Source organism: Nyctibius grandis, chromosome 1 (genome assembly GCF_013368605.1).
Source record: "Nyctibius grandis isolate bNycGra1 chromosome 1, bNycGra1.pri, whole genome shotgun sequence".
NCBI lineage: Eukaryota > Metazoa > Chordata > Aves > Nyctibiiformes > Nyctibiidae > Nyctibius > Nyctibius grandis.
In genome coordinates, this window is record NC_090658.1 from 62,831,020 (window position 1) to 62,837,677 (window position 6,658).

Sequence of the window (6,658 nt, forward strand, 5' to 3'; positions counted from 1 at the left end):
TAAGACTGGTAGGCATTTTTCAAACCAGTTAAGGGGCCATTGCAATGCGTATATTCTAGTTTCAGATAAAAAAGGTATTCAAGTATCGAGCACGAAATCTTTCCCTCATTTAAATCTGCCTGTTTTTTTCACTTTGGCAGACATACAGATGAGAATTTACTTTTTTGGGCGTTCTGTTTGCTGTTGAGGTCGGAAGTTTATCTGCTGAAGTTACATCTTTTTTGTGATTAACATCTCAAAAGACAGATGTTGTGTACAACATGTAGATTTTCTAGAACTTAGTGTCTGAAAGCTCATTTCTCTGTTTTGTTAAGTCTGCGACATCATTGGTTTAGAGTGTCTACATGGTTTATATTTGCTGCTGCTAACTGATCTTGCTGATATCAGTACACAGCTAAGAAGGACACTAAGTGTAATAGAATGGCTGAACATTCAAAGAGGTGAAGTTCTGAGTGGCTTTTTCTTGTCCAGAATAAATTTACTAGGTGGGCTTACTGCTCTCTCTTTTCATTCACACCTTTCTGCTGGGGATACCTTACACAAGGCTTGCAAAGCTGCCCTTCAGACAGCAAGAAAGGAAGCAGTTCAGCTTTAAAATGCCTTTTTTTGTCTTTTTTCTGTTCTTTTTTTTTAATCTTTTAAAAAATCAGTTCACATGTCAACACAGGTAGTCAAATAGACACAATGACTGAAGCTTGTTGCTGCAAAAACTCATGTCAGGCCACCCATATAAAAGTTTCTAATCTGTCCCAGGGCTGCACCAGTTTTTACTGAAGAGCTGATGGGGTCAGAGCTGATTCTTCCCTTACACAGCTGCACACCATCAGGCTAATTCCCCAAACCAGGTGAGAGGTTAGCTGGGTCAGGGTCTGTTCTGGGTCCGAGCTCCAGAGAAGAAATACTTCTCCAATGTCCTTCTTAGGAGAAGGGGCAGTAGTGGCAGACAATGTCATCTTGTGGAAGTAGTTTTTTGCGGCCAGTTCGTGAGCCAAATGTAGTTTTAAATAGCTCTTTCTTTCAAATTGGGTGGAACTATTCCAGCACAGATTTGTCTCTGTCACAACACTGTAGCCTGTACTTCTGCAGTGACTTCTCTAAGATGAACAATAGAAAGTACACTGGAAATTTAGTCTGGATTTCAGAATTAGTTGCTAGTCTTATAATTTCAAAAGCTGAAATGCTAATACAGTGTAGCAGCTTATAGTTTCTTTTGTCCTTATGAATGCACTTGCTGTTAATTTATTTCTATTTGTAACTCTGTGGAACCAGCTGAAGTTCAAAATTTCTTTCCCAGTTCCCGCACCTTCAAGGCTACTTATCCCCCTACCACAATTTTTAAAGCAACAAGAAGTTACATTGATGTAATCTGTACATGATTTTAGCTAATTACTTGAAAAAAATCCCCAGTTGTTAGCACTCAACAGAGAAAGTAATAGATTGGAGGTCTGAATGTCAACCAGTGTGGTCCAGCTGGGGAGACCTATAGTATGTAATGTAGTTAAAGGTATGTGCAGCATTCAAATGACAATATTTATGAAGTTCAATGTGGACCAGTTCTGTACTGCCTGCCTTAGCTGACTGCAGTGGCCCTGTGGCTTCAGTGGCTTCTTGGAAGACTTTACATGAAGGAGCAGATTGACATGATCTTGCTGTCTGTAACAGTCTAAGAAGTTGTCATCCATAACTGCCTAACACTGCCTCATCCTCATTTTTCTCCATTTTGCCTCTTCTTCTCTCTCTTCATGCTTTAATTCTGTGTAAGCCCATATGTTCTCAGAACTCCTCTTTAATTTTAAGCCAGTAATTCTTCCTGGATGTCAGCCAGAGTTTTGTATTCCTCTGCTCTGATCAGTCTTGAATAATTTTTACTCCTGGATATTTTACACACACAAAACACAAAAGCTTAAAGTCTCCCTTTCTCAATTCTCAGTGGTGATCATTGACTGTGATCAAGTTTCCCTTTTATTTCTGCATTTTTTTTTTCTGGTTCCTTGCTTCTCATTTCGTTTGACAATCTCTCTACACAGCATAACATTTCATAGGTCTTCTAAATCCATTGTGTTTTTTGTTTCATGAAGGCATTTGTCTGATGTGGACATTACCAGATGATACAGGTACCCTACCAGAAAAATAATAATCTAATTTATAGTAGATTTGATGCTTGTGTTTGATTTACACTCTTCACTCAGAGTCTTAAATTGCTATGTGTGGTATGGACAGCATGAGTCTGCATTCTGGCAGAACTGCAAACTACAGCCTGCTCTTTTTTGTTGTGCAGGGAAGGTATTCCCAGTTAAACTATAACTCCTTCTTGTCAGGAAATCAGCACAATTTTGGTTCATTATTTTCCAGGTCTAATACTCAAAGCCTGTTTTGAGTAAGTAACCTAAATTGTGTATGCCTCCTCTCAAATTCTTGTAGCGTGGTATGGGGGAACTAGTAATCTGTCTGGAGCTTTACTAGGTGTATTGCTAACCCTATGTGCACATTTTGGAAGTGTCTTTTACTGTGCTTTTGTACACATTGTATACAAGTACAGCTGTATGTGTGATGCTATTTACAGACAAGACTGCTTGCTAACAATTAAAAAAATGATTGTAGAATGCATTATATGAAATATTTTCTTCTAACTCTGTAGTCAACGAAACAAAGGGAATCTGTAAATGAGATCATGTCAACTTTTCATGTACCATTGAGATCTATGCCAAAACAGTTGTTAAAATACAATTTGATTCTGTTTTTTCTGCTGTGAAAACATTTTTTTTCAGAAACATCAGTTCTTTTCTATCTTTCTCTCCTGCATTTTGAGTTTGTTTCTTTCAGTAATATTTTTGCAATGATTGAGAAAACTACCATTCCTCCTCACAGTTTCTGAAAAATGAGGGAATAAAAATAATTACTGCTTCCTCTGTGTAAGACTCATTTTTTTCTAGACTAGAACTAGCACAAAATAAGTCTGACAGCATCTTGTCACCTCACTCTGCACATAATAGAAACATTACAATGCTGAATCCTGAATTGTCAGTATGGTTGAATTCTCAACAGACTTGAGGTACCTCGTTTAGTGTTACACTGTGAAGTGATAGTTGTCTTCAACAAAGCCACTTTGGTTACAATACAGAACAATGATGTCTTTACTTTTCACAACACACCTGCCCCATGGATGTTTTTCTTAACTCAGTCAAAACAGATTCACAGAAATAAAAGCACAGGAAGAGTCAATTTGGGAGTAGGAGATAAAAATGCCTTCTCATAATTTAAACAGATTCATATTAAGTTGAAGATTTGCAGCATTGTTTTCCAGTATCATTTCTTTCATCACTTATTTCTAAAATGAGTCTGTTGCACGATAGTCAGCCTTGCAATGGAATCACAACTCAGCCTTACAAAATCACTGGATGCCTTTGAAAATCCAACTGCATATTTGTAGTACTTGTAACAATCACAGAGCTCTACACAGATGCTTGGTGTTAACTGCTACTGGCTTTTTCCTTCTTTCTGGTACCACAATGAGTCTTCTCGTTCCCCTGCCTGCGTAAGGCTAGAGGGGCCCCATCCACTGTGCCAGAAGGGGGTATGGGCAAAGGAAGAATATGAACAAGGATAGACCAAAAAGATATGTCTTCAAACTGTCTTTGCTGGCTCAGAGGTTGCCAGCATGACTGCATTTTGGCAAACACAGTCTGAAAACATAAATGTTCTAATAGGCTAGAGGTCCCTTGGGATCTGGATGAGAGAGAAAGACATCTGAAAATGTGCATGCTATTGCTCTAGAGGTGTAACTTCCCGAAGAAGTTTTATATTTCGAGCAATAGAAATACACAACAAAGGTAGAACCAAGTACATTCAGACACTTCTGGGGTTGGTCCTGGCCCAGCGGAGGGAAAGGGTAAGTGACTGAAGAACTTCTGCTTTTGGATTCTCATTTAATTTAGGCAATTGTCTGATTCAGTTTTGAAAAGTTGCCTTAATTTCTGATTGTTTCTGACTTATTTCTGACTCCCAGTGCTACTGCTATCTTAGTGACTAGCAACAATGTAAAAGAATTGCATTTGCTTTCAACAAGCATCCATTAATGTCTTTTATGACCCAAGTCAACAGAAAAATGGCAATATACTGGAGATGAATATGTTAATTTTTCTTTTAGTTGAGTATTGTCAGTATACAAGGTAAATTAAAAAAGTTCAGATTTTGTATTACAACATGATACAGTTAGTAAATTCCTATAGCATTGATTTTGAACAGAAAAGTTACAAGATGTGGCCATACTTAATTAATCTGGTGAACTGTTTCGAATCTATCAGGAGCGGGATTTTGTTACTTCATTCTTTAAACAAGGGGAGTAATTTGTGAGTCAGAAGCTCTGTGTCATTACTGGCTCGGTGAACTATGGATTCACCTTGTAGTGCATGTTTGATTCAGAAAAGACACTTCTGTCAAGTGAACTCTCTCTCTCCCAAGAGGGATGGTACCGTAGCATAGCTGTTTTTAACCCTTCCCAATTCTGAGCTGCTCCAAGAACCAGGCTGTGTTATTGCTGCCCAGTGCCTACAGACTGTGTTTCCCATGTCTCTCCAGCAGTCTACCTCCAGCAGACCCACTGTTTGGGGGTGGGCTACAACTTTCTGCCTTAGCTCCTGTAAAGCTGGGGGGTCCCTTCTACATGGCATCTGAGACAAGATATCCTTGTTGACATTAGCAATTTTGCAACACCTTGCTCTATAGCAGTCAGCCCCTCCAGCATTTGTACAATGTACTTACCTGCCTGTCACATAAGGTCCTTCTCATTTCAGTCCTTTCAGCATCTTCTCATTTCATGCCCAAGGCATGGAGCAGTCAGCTTCTCACAGAAGCTAGGGATTGGAAAGGGAGAAAAGGAAAAGGATGAGAAGGAGGTGTTTCAGATGTATCCTATACATGTTTATCCCCTCCCCATATGCATAATGGGAAATCAGCTCCACCACAGGTGAACACCTTTGGAAAGCTAGCTGTGCTTGATGTAGCTGACTGTGGTCCATCTGAACTACTAACAAAAATGTCGTATATATTTTAGGTATAAAAGGCGAGTGCCTGATTGCTCTTGTGGCTTCTCTCCATGCATTGCGACTGTCACTCCTCTCACTGCAAACCCCAGACTTACATGAAACCTATAAGCACATCCCAAGATTTGTCTCCTGTTGCTGTAACTCTTTGCAGCACCTGGCCTGGACAACTAGCCCATGCCTGAGTGCCATGACTGTTGCTGTCAGGGCACCCCTATTCCCAGCAGCACATAGTTCTCGCAGCCTTTTTGCAGAGCTCTGCACAGCCTTTTGCCTGGGCTGAGCTGGGAAGTGCATTCCAGCCTTGTTACGCATAGTCTGCGACTGTATATATTTCAAGGGTTGTGAGAGTCTGGAGTTATATGGAGAGCTAAGGGTAGATGATCTCAAGACAAAGAAATAAAATCAATATAATCTAAAAGCGCTGTCAGTTCTAAAATGACAAAGTACCCTTACCTTCAAGCATCCCAATGCCTGAAACTAAATGCTGCCAAGCCCCCATCAGCTTTGCTGGTCTGAGAGCAGAGTTACCTAATTTCTGTAACAGCACAGCCATTTCAGAAAAGCACAACACATCTTTGGGTGGGCTTGTGAGTCTACAGCAGCTTCTGTGGTCTGATCCTTTAGCTGCAGAGAATGGAGCTGTCAGCAGCAGAGGAAGAATCCACAGGAGAGAATGACAGCAGTGGCAAATATTACAGCTTTTACTGTGCTGCAGCCTCAGTTAAATGCTTCTTCCATGTTTAGACACTGTTTGCTTTCGTTTCGTCTCTAGGCAAAGACAGATGTATTCGCCATTTTTCATCATTACCACTTTCCTACAGATTCAGTGATGAAAACCCAGGGACTGTAGCAGTGCTCCACTCAAGGAAGGAACGACACTGTCACGGTTTAAAGCTGGGCCGGCTATTAAACCTGTGGCAGACGCTCTCTGTTAATCCTCCCCCCCCACCCTAAGGGAAAGGGAAAAGGGAGAGAGACTTATGGGCTGGAAAGTTAAAACAGTTTTAATAAACTATAGTAATGAAAAAGAGTATAATAAGAATAATAGAAATAAACAAATATATACAAATATATACAAAACCAAGATCAAGAGCTTGGAAATCCTCCTCAGGCAGAGTTGCTCCCCCAGCACAGGCAGAGGGGAAAATGCAGTAGCTCCCCCTGCCATCACACCTGCAGGCTTTTAACTGGAGAATTGGCAAAGCTGGTACCAATCAGTGGGAGACAGGAGGGCCCCTCCCTCCTGGGCCCCACCTCCAGGAGGCAGTGGGTTAGTGATAAATAGGAAAGTGAGAATGACGTGTATGGGATGGAATACCTCGTTGGTCAATCTTGGGTCACCTGCCCTGTCTGCTCCTCCCTGCAGGTGCGACCCCCCTTCGGCTCTTCACTCATAAGCAGTGAGGAATTTAGCAGTGACCTTGGTTTCTCTAAGACTAATTGGCCTGGTTTGTGCCAAACCAGGACACTGTTCTAAACCACCTTTGTACCCCCAGGAGCCTTATGGGCTCCTGTGTCTCAGTTAGCATTATATCTGTGGTGGCTCTAATAGCCTGGCTCAGCTGCTGGACCTGAACACTGACAAAGAAGGAAAAGCTAAAATCACTGGTGCC